Genomic DNA, 20375 nt, shown 5'->3' on the forward strand with positions numbered 1-20375 from the left:
CAGGAGAGTGAGGGAATGTCCTTAAAGGGGTCACTAAGATGGCAGAGACATGTGTGGGACCACAGCCTTATGGGTCAACACAAGATAGTTTGCTCTCTGAGTCTGGGTAAGTTATCGAAGAAACATGTCAGTTTCACTAATCTGGAAGTTACTCATAATGCAAGGTGACTTTTACTATAACCAAAGTAATTGGCCCGATTTGCATAAAGCCATCTGCCACTGCAGATGATCCCAAAGATATAAGCAGAGGGGAGCAAAGCTTGGGGGGAGGGTGGAATCTCTAAATAGGAGAAGTGAAATACTCTCTTCTTCTTCTTATGGAATAAAATTAGACCTTGCCATACTTGTAAATGATTCAGAGACTCAAAAGGATTCCCCACAAATAAAGTTGAAATGGTTTTTACTCATAAAAAAGAAAATACCAACTTGCCAGAGGCCTATGGTCTAATTACTGGGATCTGACAACAACATGACCATGAAAGGCAATATCTGCAGCTCCACAAATGAGAAAAATGAGGAAAACAGCAGAGAAAAAGCCTGCAAGTAGATGAAGCCTCAGCTGGTCTCAGTAGCATTATGCACATCTGTACTTTGTATTCTTAGGCCAGACTGAATTATTTAGCTCCAATTAGATTTGTGCAAATGGACTCAATAAAGCATATTTATAACATGAAGGCTTCAAATGGATTGCAGACTTGATTGTGAGATCTTTAACCTCACCACCCCATCCCACCCCTACTCCCCCAGAAAATAAGGATGAGCAGGGAAGGTATAGATTTACAATAAACCTCACGCTAAATAAATAAACAAATTTACCAGCCACCCAACGGGATGAAAAGTTTTCCCATAAATAGCATGATAAGGAAAGATGAAACAAGACTAAAGAAAATCAACTAAGAGGAGAGGCATGAGCAAGGCTCATTAATATTAATAAAGTTCCCTCCTCACTCTGCCACTGCAAGAAGAATCTTTCAAGATTGACTGTGATGAAAATACAGTCGCAGGTGATTTTTAAAAATATGACTTCCCTACAGAATCCTCAAGACTGTAATGCCTCTTTGAAATTGATCATTTATCTTAGTTCTTCTTATTCTAAATCACTGGCTACTACTTCCTAAGGCTCCAAGAGCACTCCCGAAAATATAAAACACAGTCAGTCCAGTTTAGCTTTTAGCAAGAAATTTCACTGTTACACTCGCACGTATAATGGTGGGAAAACAAATTATGAACATCTTAGCACAGGGTGGGAAGGTGGGTTTTTAAGGTTGTTTTTGTATGCTGTGATAGGATAACTGGTTAACAAAATAATTAAATTATACATAAACCAATTATCCCATGGGGAGAAAGGGAAAAACAAAACAAAGCATTTCTTTCTTTGCAAAACCTCGGAGGATTACCAGGATTGGAAGAAAGCCAGCATTGGCAGTAACTCCAAGTACTGAAGCAAACAGCTCTCAAATGAGCAACATTTTCCTAAATAAGAACACCATTAATAACACTCAGGGAAAATCTTGCTGAAGGCTAGTAACAACCTCCTAATCCCTAACTTTGTTTTCTTTTGATCTGTCCAGGGTCCTTTAACAAGCTTAACCCCACCATCTTCTTGACCTGAAAATGGCTCTATTTCAAGTCATTCTCAACAGCTCTTCTACTCTTGACTCTCAAAACCCTAGTGTCCGACAGCTGCCTATGGCTACCTTCCTTCATACTTTCTCAACTGTGGCACCTGGTACTCTCTTCCTGGGATATAATTTTATATTTGCCTTCAGTGTGCAGACATACTGGGAGCTCTGCCTCCCCCATCTCTGACCAGCTTTTATGACCTGGGAAAGATCTGCCTGGAACCCTATGCCACGGAAGGGACTGGACAGTCTTAAAAGTAGCCTACAATTCACCACTGTAAGTCTAAGAAATGAAAACTGAGCTGATGGCAACACACAGACAACAATCAACTGAGAGCAGCATTCCTCCAGTAACCTTAAATTGGAAAGCAAAACTCTGACATAAACTAATCTTTTTACTTCACTAGCCTCAGTTCACAAAATGAAGAGGCAACAAAAGCAGACTAAGACCAGCCAGGCTAAAACTTGAGAACATCAATGGACATTCCATGGAAAGGACCCTTTAATTCATTTTTCTTGAACGAGGAGATTAACAATTTGTTTTTTGACATTCCTCCTCACAGTGATTTAAACTTCTTTGAACCAAAAGGGTTTTGCAGCTTAAACATGAGTATTGTGAATCAAAACATTCTCTGAGTCCCTAGAAGTGTAATCTGGTCAGACTTATTTCCAAGGTCTGCAGGATGGACAATTCATTATATTTAAGGAAAAAAACTTGCTGGCAGAAACATATACAGCTCAAGTTGGAGTTTAAAGAGGAAAAGAAAAAATAATAAAGTTACTGTGAAAACAAATAGGAGATTCAATGTATATATGCATGTTAGATATAATATGGCAAAACTCTTAGTAGTAATATTCTGTTCTTTTGAAAGAATTAGTCTGTTATGGCTTTTCTCTCACGATAAATGTGAAGTGATTAATGTGAAGTGTTCTGTTCTAATGGATCACCAACACACAGGATTTCATGCTGTATTTTTCAGATTATTTAGGTGCAATCCAAACTAAATGAGAAAAATGCATACGAAAAGTCTGAGGTCATCTCTGGATGATGGTGTTCCAGGTGCTCTCCATTTTCTTTTTGTTAATCTACATATTATACATTTTTACAACAAACATTAAGATAATTTTTAAAGGAGTTACATAAGTATACCATCATTTATGAAGGCTTATGTCAGGCTCCATCAAACACACACACACACACACACACTCTCTCTCTCTCTCTCTCTCTCCCCACGATTTAATTCCCCATAAGGCCTTATAACATGGGTACTGTCAACATGTCACATGGGACGAAGTCAAGGCTTAATGTGAATTTACCACTATAACTTCTCTAGTGAGTGGCAGGGCTGAGTGACAACTGAAATTTGTTGCTCCCCTGACCAGGATACATTAGAGTTACGTTTAGGCCAAACTTAGTGAGGAATAAGAGAGCTATTTCAGTGGGGAAAGATGACTGAATCTGGGATCAGTCAAAATGGAATCTATGCTCAACTCTGCAAATAACTGGTCATGTAATCTTAAACCATTTGTCTTTCAAATCTTCTCATCCAGTTCAGAGTTGGATCAGGTAACCCTCTTAATTTTATTATCCTATAAGATCTGAAAGATAGAATTTATGTCATCCTGTTAGGCTAGCTGGTCGTGTATCAAATGAATACAGTTGACTGTATATCTAAATATTCATTTAACACACTGATTATGCACATATATACCCATACAGATACATAAACATATACACATTTGTTATACTGATGACATCAAATGAAGTTACTTATTAAGAGATATGCTAAAAAAAAAGGTAATCCCTGCACTTCTCTCTAACACATGCCAACTCCTGACTACTCTACTTTCTAAAGTTTTAACGAGGAAATGCAGATAGTAAAGGATGTCTGCTCATGAAGTGGTAAGTGGTTCAGCTTTCTAGACTGGTCCTCTGCACCAACACCTTAGTTGATTAATATTTTGGTCCAACTCTTCATCTGAAAAGTTGTGTAGGGGGAGCGGGCTGGGAGAGACAAAGAATAAAAGTTGCAATGTACTAGAGCCAAACATGAGGATAAGCTCTTTACACACATCGCCATCTCATTTGGTCTTTTCAAATAACCTCTTGAGAAAGGCTAATTATCATGCCAGACGAAGACACTGAAGCACAGACTAGAAACAGTTAAAAGTGGAAACGCTACCTGTCTTGCCCCAGAGCTGGTACCCTCAATCACTACTTAAAGCATACTGGCCAAACTTTTGGTTCCCATAGTCCTGTAAGCATAGTCCAGTCTTCAATAATGGAGTATTATTGCCTAGGTCTTCTATATGAAGTCATTTAAAGTGACTTGTTATACTCCTACTGTGTGGCAGTACTGTATGATTAATGGAATGTAATAACAATTCCACTTCCAACTCCTGCTCCTACCATTTGCTCTATGTAGCAAGAGCAAACGAAAACCCAAAATTGGATCACATTCTACACATACTCAAATGCTACAATGGCTTCTCCTTGCTCTCAGAATAAAACCCAGAATTTATACCAAGATCTTGCAAATCTGATTTCAACTTTCACACTGTCTGCCTCATTCACCCTGCCCTACATAAGCCAACCTCCTTGCAAGTCCCAAGAACAGGCAAGCTCATTTCTCTCTCAGTGGCGTTGCCAGATTTAGGGAAAAGAAAAAGGATACCCAATTAAATTTTCACCGTAGACAACAATTTTTGATTCTAGTGTAAGTATGTCCTACACAGTGTGTGTCACATAAACTTGAAAAAAATTCATTGTTTATCTGAAATTCAAATTCCATTGGCTGTAATGTATTTTATCTGATAATCCTATAGTTCAAGGCATTTGCTCTTCTTTCTACCTGAAACCCTATTCCTTCTAGAGTGTTCCATGCCTCACTCCCTTACTTCCTTCCACACTGTGCTCAAACTTCTCCTTAGAGAAGCCTCCCCTGACCCACTGACCTGGCCACTCTGCATCCTTCCTAGTTGATTTTTCCTCAGAGGATTCATCCCTTGTGGCGATTCTTTTGTGCACTGGTTTTACTGTTTGCTTCCCCATCTGCACGTAAGCTCCTTGAGGACAGAAACCTCATCTGTCCCAGTTCGTTGCTCTATCCCCAGCCCTGAGAACAGTATCTGGCACACAGGCAATGTTCAATTAGTATTTGCTGAGTAGTGAATGAATAATCAACAAGCATGACTTGGACACTAAAGAGACTCATAATAATGAGTCTCTTTTCTACGTACACAGTACTTTACTGTTTTCATTTTATTGGAACCTTTCAGTAATACACTGAGGGAGGCAAGGCAGGCTTTATCTTGCCCGCAAAGAGGGGAAACCAGACTGAAAACTCAAGGGACAGCTCAAAGCCACACAGGGAAGCGGTGGGATCCACACAAGGAATCAGGTCTTAGGTGTTTTCTATAATACTGTACTGCTGCCCCCTGCCAAGACAGGCAGGAATATTATTAACACTAAGTACAGAACTGGCTACCTGCAAGAGACAGAGTCCAGGGCCGGAGTGATCCATGAAAGTTCTTCTCTGCATATCCAAGGTGACGAGGTGTGCAGAATTTAAAGAGTGTAAGCTGCAGTAAGTGTTCAAAGTGCCACAAAACCAGTGAGGTTCTAACAAGAGGATGAGACACTTTGAATAATCCATCCCAAATTGCTCCAAGAGAAAAAAAGCTGATTTTCCCTTAAATATGCAGCAAATAAATTCCTCTGTCGCCAACCAAAGAGATAATGCATAGAGATACTTTCTATAGCAACTCTCACTAGGCACACCTCCCACTGCATGCTGGCAAAACTGATCCCAATTGGTCTGTATCCACACGAGGACACTTTGACAATTAAAGTCACTCAATTTAAAGAGGTAGTCACATTGTAGAGATCAATGATACAGCTCCTTTTTTTGTGTTTAATGTGCAACTATCATAAGTGACAACGAGAATAAAAATGGGCAAGAAAGCTGCGTCTTCTAATACAATTGGCACATTCCATTCTACCAGTCTAATCTGATCCCTTGTGTGCTCTCATAATATTAGAAAGCATTACCATAGTCACCTCTTATCCATGGTTTTACCTTCTGATAGTTCAGTTACCCACAGTCAACTACAGTCTGAAAATATTAAATGAAAAATTCTAGAAATAAACAATTCAAAAGTTTTAAATTACACACTGCTCTTAATAACATGCTGAAACCTCACAATTCCTGCTCCATCATGCCCAGGGCTGGAATAGCTCCTTTGTCCAGGGGATCCATGCTACAGACACGACCCACTCATATTAGTTATCTAGTAGCCTTTACGTTATCAGACCAACTGTCTCAGTATCTCAGTGCCTGTGTTCAATAAACCCTTATTTCACTTAACGGCAGTCCCAAAGCCCCTATGTGCTGGCAATTCACATAGGCCAAAGAGAAGTCATAACATTGTGAAGAAGGAAAAAGTATAGTATATAGGGGGTTCGGTACTACCCTCAGTTTTGGGTACCACTGGGTCTTAAAATTAATATACTACTGTATAGTAAACATTTTAATGAGTGCTCAAAATGCCCCTGCTTCAAGTTTCAACTTGAATGTCCAAGCAGATTTTAATGTCACAAAGTTTACCAGGACTTTTTTTTTTAAGATAAGAAGGGTTAGAGCTAGAAGTTACCCACTCAGAACAAAAAACTATTGCCAACTTTTTTAAATGCTTCAGATAGAATCATTCATTCAATACATACATGTGCCAGGCACCATTATAAGTGAGAACAAAACAGACAAAACTCTCTGTGGAGATGACTTTCCTTGTACTTGTTGTTAATATTATATGTTAATGGTTACTCCAGAGCCACTGAACTTTTCTTCTCTCTGCCTGCTAAGCACCTGTCAGTTATCTGCACTTCTTATTCCCTCACCTCCTTCAAATTGGGTCAAACATCGTTTTCTCACCTTCTCAGTAGAGCCTATCCTGATTACTCTATCCAAAACTGACACCATCACTTCTCCTAAGTATTTCTTACTCTTTCTTTAGTATTTCTCCATGGGCGTGTATTACAATCCAGGGGACGATACATCTTACTTTTTTGATGTTGCTAGCTATCTCTCCTTACATAACACAACCATAATGAGGAGTGTTTATTCATTGTTAAATTTCCAGCAGCCAGAAAAAATCAATAGCAATTAATGCTCCTGGCACTCAGATTGTGGTCCCTAGGCATTATTTCTAAGAGAAATTGGGGTGGTATGCAGGCCAGGAGAGGAAGGTGGTTCTTAGGCTGGTTCTAAGGCTAGGGCAGGAATTGTATGAGATGAATCTAGAAGATCTGAGCACACCATAGAACAGAAAAACTATTAAAAACTACCACAATCATGTCAAAAAGTCTGAGAAAGCAGTATGAATAGGTCCTCACTGGCCAAAGCGGGACAACTTGACAATCAGTAAGAAAATAACTGCAATGGATTGTTCAAATGTTTTAATCCATTACTTCATAATGATAATAAAAAACAAAAAGAAAGTAAGCAAAAAGAAAAAAAGCTGTAAGATGCTAGGAAATAAACTGGGAAATAAATGGCTTCTTATATGAACCTCCTCTTAGGGTGATCACATACCTGATGAAGAGTCCTATCTCTGCACAGAAGTATTCCTGACATAGTAAGAAGGAACCTTTAATGAATTAACGAACCTGGGCACTGACCAATGATTGCTAACATTAGGGAAAAAAAAAGAGAAATCAGGCATTATGTGCCTCCTAATTGAATATACTATACTATTATCCACGAAATAACTTGCACAAACAATATTAGGTCTTACTCTGATCAAACCTCAGATCTAGCTATCAATTTACTAGAAATACAAGGGGGCAGAGAGCCAGGTTATGCAACCACATGGGCTGTAATCAAAATTCAGAGTAAGACAAACTCTAAGGAATGAAGCAGTTTCTGTAACAAAAAAATAGAAGAAGGAAAAATAAGAGATGGAAGAGAACCAAAAATTGAGACAGATTTAGGAGACATTGGCAATTGCAATTTAGGGTCCTTACTGGAAACCCAGTTCAAGCAAATAAACTTTTATTTATACAATGGCCTGAAAATATGCATACTAATCTGAGATGAAGGAATTTTGTTAATTTTCAGGTATGAAATAGTATTAGCAGTTATAATGAGAACAATTGTACAGGATGTTTTAAAACAGTCTCTTTTAGAGATACACAGTGAAACATAGATGGTATGATGTCTGAGATTGGTTCTAAAATAATGAAGCAGAGGAGGGTATAAATAAAGAGAGATTGGCATGAACTGACAACTGTTGAATATGGGTCATGGGGACACAAGAGTTTATTACACTCTTGTAGTAGATGCTTGAAATTTTGCATATTAAAAAAGTTTTAAAACGTAATTTTAAGACAACTTTTAGGGGAATACAAGAGAAATTACAGGAGCCAATATTTAAATGTGTATAAAAACAAATTGGAGATAACAGTATTGAAACCCCATCTTGCCACATGTATTCCAAGAAGTGTCAAAGAAGTATTGGTTTGGGTTTTGCAAGTCTCGTCCTTTGCCTCTCTGATTTCTGTAGAGTAGAAGCCAGAACAAGAAGTCTAAATGCAAATGTTGCGGTACATAATATTCATAAACAGGAAGTATTACTAAGAACTTTAGTGGGTGAGGGGTAAAGACAGAAACTGAGAGATGAGTTAGGCTGACTAATAAATACTGTTCTGTAACCTCAGGATTGTTTTTTTTAAAAATATTTTATTAAGGATGTCTTAGAACTCAGGTAGTAAGTGCAACAAATATACGTAGATGAAAAAGATACCAAAGAAAGGCTGAACAGAGAAAGTGAAAAGAACATGATCATAAATTTCTGCCACCTCCTTTACTGCCCAAAAATATTATCTTGAGGAAAAAGAATTTCCCATTTCAAATGGCTGAACACTTCAAGGGTGTGCATTGGTATTCTCGGGCAACAATCTGGTGATATTTTTAAAGTAGTCCCTGACCCACCCCAAAATGTTAGTTGTTTTTTCATTCAGGTTTTCTCCTGCAACCTAAACAGTCCATTCTTTATCGCTGCCCACTTTGACAAATTAGTCTGTGCAACACCATTTCCAGGCTATCTTTAGCAGCCAACACAGCTCATAAATCCAAATCATTGTACTGGTTATTAGGATTTCATTTCATGCTCGCATTCACAAACATTTAAGCTTTCAACCTTTCCTCTTGGGCATTAATCTTAGCGTTAATCAAGGGATTAAGTAGGCTGAATTTAAACTCAAGGTTAATAGCATGCTCAGCCAATATTAGTTTTACATACTGTCAAGGGAGAACAGAAAGAAGCAAAGACCTTTACGTCTGTTTGTGAAATATAAGAAATAGACAGAAAAGTAAGGCATGAAACTACTTCTTTTGCTCATTTATGAAGGAGTCATAGACACACTCTCATGTATCCAGTCCAAAGTGGCATTTGAAGCAATAGCTTGTACACAACCTAAGATCCAGCAATCAATCACTGGGCAATTTGATTATTTCAGAGCAACCCTACTTGCAATGGCAACAGAAGTGCTTACAAGAAAAGCACAAATTAGGAAGTCTGGAAAGGTATGCCGGACACTTCCTAGGTTCTGTAACAACTGTTTAAAAAGAAAAAAATGTGTCAGTGTCAAATATATCAGTATCATCTATCAACATAATATCAATAGAGGTGAAGACATTCATTCTAAATTTTGTAAAAGCTGATAGCAGTAAAAGGCTCTGCAGATGGTTAAGTTAATATACCTGAAACAATGGCATTCAGAGTAATTACTTTATAGGGCCTTGTCTCTATAACGGGAGTAGTTACATGGCTCACAAAAACAGATACAGAAAATGAACTGCCTGATGTTCTGGAAATACAAGGCTGCCTAATGAATCATTTGCTCATTCCTACCACTTGGAATGGCTGACACCCGGTTTTCATGAGTTAAGGCCACAGGAGAGTTTGTGTTTTTTTGGAGGTGTAGGGTATCAAAATTATGGAGTATTAGAAAACTAGCAATGATGGAATACCAGAAAACTAGCAATGGATATCAACTCCTTGAAGTTAGCTAAACTAGAGCCATTTTTCACCACAAGTGAATTTAACCATACAACTGAATGCAAAGTGAATGGCTACAAGTCAGCTACCTAAGTTCAGTTTTCCTTCATCATAAAGAAGACAGCAGGAATGAAAAGTGAAGGACTTTGGGGCTAAGCAACTTGACCTCTCTGAGCTGTCTGTGACTTGGCTCTCCATTACTCTTTAGAGCTGTTGAGAGGTTTAAATGAGATCGGGTCTAGTTAACCCACAGTATCTGGGGGGACTGGTTTCAAGACCCCTGTGGATACCAAAATTCTCAGAGGCTCAAGTCACTTAAATAAAATGGTGTTGGTCTGTATTTGAGGTGTCTGGTACAGTGGAGGATCAATATTTCATTATTCTCTTGTTTGTCCCCCAAAGTCCCACCCCTAAAGAAGGGTAACCACTCAGCTTTTATCTCTACCATTTCTAGTACAATGTCAGACATATAACAAGGAACTGTGGAGATATTTTAAGGAAAAATATTGATGGCTTTGCTTCCTGTGATTTAACCAAAAAAGATCCATAGAGTACAAGTTTGTGAGAGTAAAAGTACTAACAAAAGTTTCTAATCTCATAATTCAGTGGAAGCTTGTGCACTGAGACAACCATAAGAAAGAAAAATGAAAGAAGAGTACCATCTCCTACGATGGGTCTGAATCTAAATGCTCCAATTCAACTAGTGACTGACTATACAAGAGACATTTTATACTTCATGTCCTTTTGGCATCTGTCAAAGCTCTGATGTTAAACATAGATCAAAACAAGAACTGGCTCTTTCAATAAGTATTAAGAATAGAATAAAAGTCACTGGTGCATGTGTTCATCAAGTTTACAAGTCAAATAAAGATGTCTCTCAATCATCTTCCCAGTTGCAAGAGAAACCTAGCAGATAATACAGAAAATAAAAACGCAGGTTTCAGAGTTTACTTAAACAACACAGTAAGGAAAGTTTCAAGACAGCAAGAGAGAATAAAACCACAACAGCAACTACAAAGCCACAGATAGTGTCTAGGATTTTAAAAATACTAAAAAGGAATTAATTGGTTTTACAAAACATCTCTTTTAATCTCACATTAACAATGGGAGAATGCACTGGCACCATACATGCAGCTAGTTCTAGTGCAAACACAAGTATCATATCCAGAAAAGACAAGTCAAGGGAAAATACTCTCACCACAAATAAATGTATGTAAAATAATGCACCCATTAATTAGCTTGATTTAGCCATTCCACAATGCAGACCCATATCAAAACGTCACATATACCATGAATACATACAAACATTGTCAATTTAAAAACAGGCATTAAGGGAAACAACTGAATTTGTATATTACCAGAAGCCAAAGGATCTAAAGTTACATTACATTGGTGAATGAGAACCAGAAATGGATTCTAATTCTAAAATGGAACAATGTTTCCACATATACTGTCCAAGACTATGTGACATCCCATAACTATTGTCATAATTTCAAATAATGGCAACATTTAAAACCACAGAAGTGTCCATTATGCTTATTGAGTGTCTTATCTGCCAGGTTCTACTCTAAGCACATTCCTATTATTTTATAAAGGAAATATCTTAGGCACAAAAAGTTAAGTTACCTTTCTACAATCACAGAGCTTAGAAAGCAGCAGAAATGGGAGAGGACTCAAGATGGCACTGTGAGAACAACCCAGGATTGGAGCTCTCGTTGAATCCGCAAAGAGGTGAGTCCGAGCTCCATTTCCAGACTGATCTTTGTTGCCCACAGAACGGGGAAACTCCCAAGTACAAAAAAGACACGGGACGCCAGGCAGTAAGTCTGCGTGGCGAAGCCGGCAGCCGGGGCGCGGCGGCGGCCGGCCCTACCCAGCAATCCCCGCAGGGCGCGCTTGTCCGGGTGCCCTGTTGAACCGGCAACCTGAGACTTGAGAGGGCTGGACTTGAGACTGAACGAGACTTGGACAGTAGGCCAGCCCAGGGGATTGCAGGGACAGAGCATTCGGGATACCCAGTGGGACGAACAAAACCGCGATTTCAAACTATCCCGAGCAGACGGTCCGAGACGCTCTGTGGGGGAGGGGCGTCCACCACTACCGAGGCAACCCGCCACAACTGAGATACACACCCACTGCTGACGCAGCCAGCCATTGCCCAGGCAACCCGTCCCTACTGAGATACACGCCCACTGCTGACGCAGCCTGCCGTTGCCAAGGCAACCCGCTACAACAGAGAGACTCCACCACAGGACGTGGCTGAGACCACAGCAGAACAGCAGAGCCTGCAGCAACAGGGCGAACCACACAACAGCAGGGCGGAGCCTCGGCAGGCAAACAGTGGCTAGTCTGCCTCCTAGCTGGGCAGGACACCTCAACGGACATCAATAAAGCCTGAACCCCCCAACACAGAGCATTTGAGAAAAAAAGGGTTTTTTTAATGAGCTCTGTTGCAGCAGAATCAAACATAGCAGCCTAACAGCCCTGAAACAACAACAGAGCTCACAGCTCAGAAATTGAGCTCCTAAAAAGAACAGACTGTCTCCTCAAGCAGCTCCCTGACCCCTCTATATCCAAAAGACTGACATTTGGCAGGCATCATCCTGGGACAAAGATAGCAGAAAAAGAAACGGGTAGCATCCCTTGCTGCACCACAGCTGCTAGAGGTGCACCCCAGACAAGCAGGGCCTGGAGTGGATCTCAGCAGTCGTACAGCGAAGGGGCTAGGCTGGTAGAAGGAAAACCAAGTAACAGAAATACTTCATCATCAACAATCTGGGTGTCCACTCAGAGACCCAATCAAAAAGTCAGCAACTACGCAGACGACAAGCGGATAAAACCACAAAGATGGGAAGAAACCAGCGAAAAAAGGAGGAAAACACCCGAAACCAGAACACCTCGCCTCCTAGAAAGGACCAAAACTCCTCACCAGCAAGGGAACAAAGCTGGACGGAGAATGACTGTGACGAAATGACAGAATTAGACTTCAGAAGGTGGATAATGAGAAACTTTTGTGAGCTAAAAGATCATGTATTAAATCAATGCAAAGAAACTAAGGAACTTAAAAAATGATATGAGGAAATGATAACAAGAATGGATAACTTAGAGAGGAATATGAATGAATTAAAGGAGCTGAAAAACACAATACGAGAACTTTGCGAAGCATGCACAAATTTCAATAGCCGAATTGACCAAGCAGAAGAAAGAATATCTGAAGTCGAAGACCAACTCGATGAAATTAAACGAGAAACCAAGATTAGAGAAAAAAGCGCAAAAAGGAATGAACAAAGTCTCCAAGAAATGTGGGACTATGTGAAAAGACCTAACCTACGTTTGATAGGTGTACCAGAAGGGGACGAAGAGAACGAATCCAAGCTGGAAAATACTCTTCAGGACATCATCCAGGACAACTTCCCCCACCTAGCAAGACAGGCCAACACTCAAATGCAGGAAATTCAGAGAACACCACAAAGATATTCTGCAAGAAGAGCAACCTCAAGGCACATAATCGTCAGATTCAACAAGGTTGAAATAAAGGAGAAAATACTAAGGGCAGCCAGAGAGAAAGGTCAAGTTACCCACAAAGGGAAGCCCATCAGACTCACAGCAGATCTCTCGGCAGAAACACTACAAGCCAGAAGAGAGTGGGGGCCAATATTCAACATTCTTAAAGAAAAAAACTTTCAACCCAGAATTTCATATCCAGCCAAACTGAGCTTCAGAAGTGAAGGAAAAATAAAATCCTTTGCGAACAAGCAAGTACTCAGAGATTTTGTCACCACCAGGCCTGCTTTACAAGAGCTCCTAAAAGAGGCACTACACATAGAAAGGAACAACCAGTACCAGCCATTCCAAAATCACACTGAATGCTAAAGAGCATCAACATAATGAAGAATCTACAACAACTAACAGGCAAAACAGCCACTTAGCATCAAAATGGCAGTATCAAATTCACACATAACAATATTAACCCTAAATGTAAATGGACTAAATGCACCAATCAAAAGACACAGACTGGCAAATTGGATAAAAATCCAAAACCCATCAGTGTGCTGTATCCAGGAAACCCATCTCACATGCAAGGATACACAAAGGCTCAAAATAAAGGGATGGAGGAAGATTTACCAAGCTAATGGAGAGCAAAAAAAAGCAGGAGTTGCAATTCTCATCTCTGATAAAATAGACTTTAAAGCAACAAAGATCAAAAGAGACAAAGAAGGCCATTACATAATGGTAAAAGGATCAATAAAACAAGAAGAGCTAACGATCCTAAACATATATGGACCCAATGCAGGAGCACCCAGATACATAAGGCAAGTTCTTAATGACTTACAAAGAGACTTAGACTCCCACACAATAATAGTGGGAGACTTTAACACTCCACTGTCAATATTAGACAGATCAACCAGACAGAAAATCAACAAGGATATCCAGGGCTTGAACTCAGACCTGGAGCAAGCAAACCTGATAGACATTTACAGAACTCTCCACCCCAAATCCACAGAATATACATTCTTCTCAGCACCACATCACACCTACTCAAAAATTGACCACATAATTGGAAGTAAAGCACTGTTCAACAAATGCAAAACAACTGAAATCATAACAAACAGCCTCTCAGACCATAGTGCAATCAAGTTAGAACTCAGAATACAGAAACCAACCCAGAACCACACAGCTTCATGGAAACTGAACAACTGGCTCTTGAATGTTGACTGGGTAAACAATGAAATGAAGACAGAAATAAAGAAGTTCTTCGAAACCAATGAGAACGAAGACACAACATGCCAGAACCTCTGGGACACATTTAAAGCAGTCTCTAGAGGAAAGTATATAGCAATAAGTGCCCATATGAGGAGAATGGAGAGATCCAAAATTGACACCCTATCATCAAAATTGAAAGAGCTAGAGGAGCAAGATCAAAAAAACTCAAAACCCAGCAGAAGACAAGAAATAACTAAGATCAGAGCTGAACTGAAGGAGATTGAGACACGAAAAACCCTTCAAAAAATCAATAAATCCAAGAGCTGGTTTTTTGAAAAGATCAACAAAATAGACCACTAGCCAGATTGATTAAAAAGAAAAGAGAGAACAACCAAATAGATGCAATAAAAAATGATAAAGGGGAAATCACCACAGATTCCACAGAAATTCAAACCATCATCAGAGAATATTACAAACAACTCTATGCACATAAACTAGTAAACATGGAAGAAATGGATAAATTCCTGGACTCCTGCATCCTCCCAAGCCTAAACCAGGAGGAAGCTGAAACTATGAATAGACCAATAACAAGGTCAGAAGTCGAGGCAGCAATTAAGAGCCTACCACCCAAAAAAAGCCCAGGTCCAGACGGGTTCACAGCCGAATTCTACCAGACACACAAAGAGGAGCTGGTACCATTCCTTCTAAAACTATTTCAAACAATCCAAAAAGAGGGAATACTTCCCAAATCATTTTACGAGACCAACATCATCCTGATACCAAAACCCGGCAGAGACCCAACAAGAAAAGAAAACTTCAGGCCAATATCCATGATGAACATAGATGCAAACATCTTCAATAAAATATTGGCAAGCCGAATGCAAGAGCAAATCAAAAAACTTATTCACCATGATCAAGTAGGATTCATCCTGGGGATGCAAGGCTGGTTCAACATACGCAAGTCTATCAACGTAATTCACCACATAAACAGAACCAAAAACAAAAACCACATGATTATCTCAATTGACGCAGAGAAGGCATTTGACAAAATTCAACAGCCCTTTATGCTAAAAGCCCTCAATAAACTCGGTATCGATGGAACATATCTCAAAGTAATAAAAGCTATTTATGACAAACCAACAGCCAATATCATACTGAATGGGCAAAAACTGGAAGCATTCCCTTTGAAATCTGGCACTAGACAAGGATGCCCTCTTTCACCACTCATATTCAATATAGCTCTGGAAGTTCTAGCCAGAGCAATCAGGCAAGAAAAAGAAATAAAGGGTATTCAAATAGGAAAGGAGGAAGCCAAATTATCTCTATTTGCAGACGACATGATAGTATACCTAGAAGACCCCATCGCCTCAGCCCAAAAACTCCTGAAACTGATAAACAACTTCAGCAAAGTCTCAGGATATAAAATCAATGTGCAAAAATCACAAGCATTCGTCTACACCAATAACAGACTTAAAGAAAGCCAAATCAAGAGCGAACTGCCATTCACAATTGCTACAAAAAGAATAAAATACCTTGGAATACAACTCACAAGGAACGTAAGGGACCTCTTCAAGGAGAACTACAAACCGCTGCTCAACGAAATCAGAGAGGACACAAACAGATGGAGAAACATTCCATGTTCATGGTTAGGAAGAATTAACATCGTGAAAATGGCTATACTGCCCAAAGTAATTTACAGAATCAACGCTATCCCCATCAAGCTACCATTGACTTTCTTCACAGAACTGGAAAAAACCACCATGAACTTCATATGGAACCAAAAGAGAGCCCGCATAGCCAAGTCAATTCTAAGCAAAAAGAACACAGCGGGGGGCATCACACTACTGGATTTCAAACTATACTACAAGGCTACAGTAATCAAAGCAGCATGGTACTGGTACCAAAACAGAGATATAGACCAATGGAACAAAACAGAGGCACCGGAGGCAACACAACATATCTACAACTATACAATCTTTGATAAACCTGACAAAAACAAGCAAGGGGGAAAGGATTCCCTGTTTAACAAATGGTGTTGGGAAAACTGGCTAGCCATGTGCAGAAAGCAGAAACTGGACCCCTTCCTGACACCTTACACTAAAATTAACTCCAGATGGATTAAAGACTTAAACATAAGACTTGGCACGATAAAAACCCTAGAAGGAAATCTAGGCAAAACTATCCAGGACATAGGAGTAGGCAAGGACTTCATGACCAAAACACCAAAAGCATTGGCAACAAAAGCCAAAATAGACAAATGGGACCTAATGAAACTCCACAGCTTCTGCACGGCAAAAGAAACAGTCACTAGAGTGGATCGGCAACCAACAGAATGGGAAAAAATTTTTGCAGTTTACCCATCTGACAAAGGGCTGATATCCAGAATTTACAAAGAACTCAAACGGACTTACAGGAAAAAAACAAACAAGCCCATTCAAAAGTGGGCAAAGGATATGAACAGACACTTTACGAAAGAAGACATATATGAGGCCAACAATCATATGAAAAAATGCTCATCGTCACTGGTCATCAGAGAGATGCAAATCAAAACCACATTGAGATACCATCTCACGCCAGTTAGAATGGCGATCATTAAAAAATCTGGAGACAACAGATGCTGGAGAGGATGTGGAGAAAAAGGAACACTTTTACACTGTTGGTGGGAGCGTAAATTAGTTCAACCATTGTGGAAGACAGTGTGGCGATTCCTCAAGGCCTTAGAAATAGAAATTCTATTTGACCCAGCAATCCCATTACTGGGTATATATCCAAAAGACTATAAATCGTTCTACTATAAGGACACATGTACACGAATGTTCATTGCAGCACTGTTTACAATAGCAAAGACCTGGAATCAACCAAAATGCCCACTGATGATAGACTGGATTGGAAAAATGTGGCACATATACACCATGGAATATTATGCAGCAATCAGAAATGATGAGTTTGTGTCATTTGTAGGGACATGGATGAATCTGGAGAACGTCATCCTCAGCAAACTGACACAAGAACAGAAAATGAAACACCGCATATTCTCACTCATAGGTGGGTGATGAAAAATGAGAACACATGGACACAGAAAGGGGAGTACTAAACACTGGGGTCTATTGGGGGGAAAGGGGGAGGGCCAGTGGGAGGGGGAGGTGGGGAGGGATAGCCTGGGGAGAAATGCCAAATGTGGGTGAAGGGGAGAAGGAAAGCAAAGCACACTGCCATGTGTGTTCCTACGCAACTGTCTTGCATGCTCTGCTCATGTACCCCAAAACCTAAAATCCAATAAAAAAATTAAAAAGAAAAAAAAAAAAAGAAAGCAGCAGAAACAGGAGCTGATGTCAGGTCTAAGACTCTAAGCTAGTATTCCTATTGAAGGGACCATACTGATGAAATTCTCCTTTAACCCTCCCAGGGTACTTATTATAATGCTATATGCTAACACAGAAAAGCCCAGAGGTTCAGGGTTATATTCAGATTAAAACTTTAAAAAGGGGTTCCTAGTTATCTCTACCCCTTCTGGCTCAGTTATTTGCATCCTTTCTTCCTCTTGCTTTTAAGATAATAAACACACAACATGGGGTCAAGAAAATGTGTTTTCATTAATTGTTGAAAATAAATGGATGTTCAGTAATTGCTCACTGAACAGAATTCAGCTGAGCAACAACAACAAAAAATACCCAATCATCTGCATAAAAAGAGAGTGGAATGGGCTAATGAAGTGTGTTTCACACCTCAGGAGAGAAAACATAGTTACTGGTCCCAAAACGAAATAGCCTCAGACAGCAAGTGCACGTGATCTATCATGTCTCTTCATTCTGTATTCCTCTCTACTTCCCTTCTTCAGAACCTCACCATATCCTTCATTGGGAGCAGGGGTGGAGTGTGATCAAAGGGAGGGAAAGAAGTCACAAGTAACTGCAGTCTCTTCCATCTGGATCACTTTCCACGCCTTCCCAGGAGATGGAGGTATGGGAATGCAAAATCTTCTACCTCAAGCATACCCCAACATGCAAAGGCTTAGGAAGGCATGAAATTAGCCCAGCTTATTAATCATGGAGCCCAGTTGGAGTCCGGCTAAATTCTATCGAGTAGAAAGGGGAATAAAACTTTTGAAAATTAAACTAAATTAACAAGCTTTTCCTCAGGGCAGGAGAGGTACTTGCAACTGACTTTTCAACTAGAAGGAAGGTTCACGGGTGGCCCCAGGCTTTACTCCTCTGGAGAAGGAAATGAGAAGGCAGGCCACAGGCCACCCAAGTGAGAAGAGAGAAACTCAAATAAATGCTACCAAGTCAATTTGCCAGCAGCCTCCTAATGAGGAGCTTCACACACCCAATTCTCAGAGCTCTTCATTTCCAAGAGGTATTTTAACTATCTTTAGCTCTGGGGTTTTCATGATGGCAATGAAACCACCTTGTCTCCCCCGATAAGTCACTGGAGCCTGGTTGGACCCCTGAAAAAATTTGACTTGAATGTACCCAGGCAAAAGACGTAATAGTCTGAAAGAGGGGCACACCCTACAGAATCAGGGCTACATACCCTATTAGCATTACTAAGTTTGGCCTCTGCCCCCATCACCCTATGGCAAAGAAAAGAGAGGCATCTGAATCCCATAAGGAAAACTATGGTAAGAGTATTTTATTTAACCTCAAAAATGAAGGTATTCTCCTTCCTGCATGGCATCACCAGCTGTTATTAGTCAAATAACAACAGCACACAAAAAGGGGGACAGAATAAAAAGAAAGGGCAGCAGAGGGTCTGTGGAGGCATGACCTTGGAATTGGCTAGAACCTGTTTTACAAGACCCCAAAGCTGCCTACCCTGCTCCAACCCCTACCTCCCCCAGTCCACAAAGGGGAAGCTAGCCAGTTTTGATTCCCTACTAGGTTCTACGTGAAAGAGAGATTAAAGCACGTAAAAAATTCAAGTGGCCTTTAAAATCCTCTGCAACTGTTAAAATACAAAAGCTGGTATTTAAATTCAAGGGTACAAATAAAAATGAGGCTCAGATTTAGGGAAAAAACAAGGTAAAACTAACTAACTTTAGTTACTTCCCTCCTATATCTGTACTTACTCATCTTTTCCCTCTGGCTGTTTCTGTTATAATAAACCATTAAATGCTTCCTGGGCTTTTAGAGGAGGAAGACACAGACTCTGCTCTTCAGATCCACACTCTGATTCTTACTACGAGCAGTGACCCAAACACTGAATCTGCATAGGGTGGCCCTGGTAACTGAGATGGCAAACTCTCTAGAAATCTGGAGCCCAATCTTGGCCCTGCTTTGATCCTAAGCAGGCTGCTTGTACACAGGAAGGACATCTACTGCAGGGATTTCATAAACCAGCACTACCCAAGTCCAACAGCACAGATGTGATGTCCTCAGGAGAGAAAAAGAAGTGCTCTTAAAAGACGAGCTCTCACATGTTCACCTAAATCTCAGCGTACAAAACTGAGCATATATGTGCTAATGACAACTGGAATGACTGCTACAGACATGCATTTGTATGGGCCCAGAATGCCCTCAGCATACTCAAGTGTCACTGGGAGAATTCCAAAAATAGCTACACAGAGAGCAGGAGCTTCAGCTACACTGAATTCCACCGCAGCATGGATGAGTATGTTGACAGCATAGAGGCCCTGAAGATTAAGCCTACCAGCAACCAGAAGGTCTATCCCCATTCCCAGGTTTTGGTAGAGTATTCCATAGCTCCCAAATGGTGGTCCCTACCTGTGTCCACTGTCCCGTCACTGCCACTGTGGAACTGATACCATAACTTTCCCTCTGTTGTTTCTCTGCCTTGAATACATTTCTGTTTTTCATTTACCTCTTATAATATTTTTTTTTCTAGATTCGGCTCATATGGCATCTCTTCTTGACAAACCCAGGAGATTTTCTGATATTGACTCTCTTTATACCTACCCAAGCTGAATGATCCTTCTTTCCCTAAATAATTTGCATTATTTAAAATACAAAACCATAAAGTAACAAGTGTTGG

The 20375-nt window shown here is 40.1% G+C and overlaps 1 protein-coding gene across 7 annotated transcripts in view; it reads right to left on the minus strand.

Moving 5' to 3' along the window:
- Positions 1-20375, minus strand: part of MGAT5 (alpha-1,6-mannosylglycoprotein 6-beta-N-acetylglucosaminyltransferase) — a 326791-nt gene that overhangs the window by 115676 nt on the left and 190740 nt on the right. The gene's annotated exons all lie outside the window — the stretch shown is intronic.

This window comes from Callithrix jacchus, chromosome 6, assembly GCF_049354715.1.
Source record: "Callithrix jacchus isolate 240 chromosome 6, calJac240_pri, whole genome shotgun sequence".
Lineage (NCBI taxonomy): Eukaryota > Metazoa > Chordata > Mammalia > Primates > Cebidae > Callithrix > Callithrix jacchus.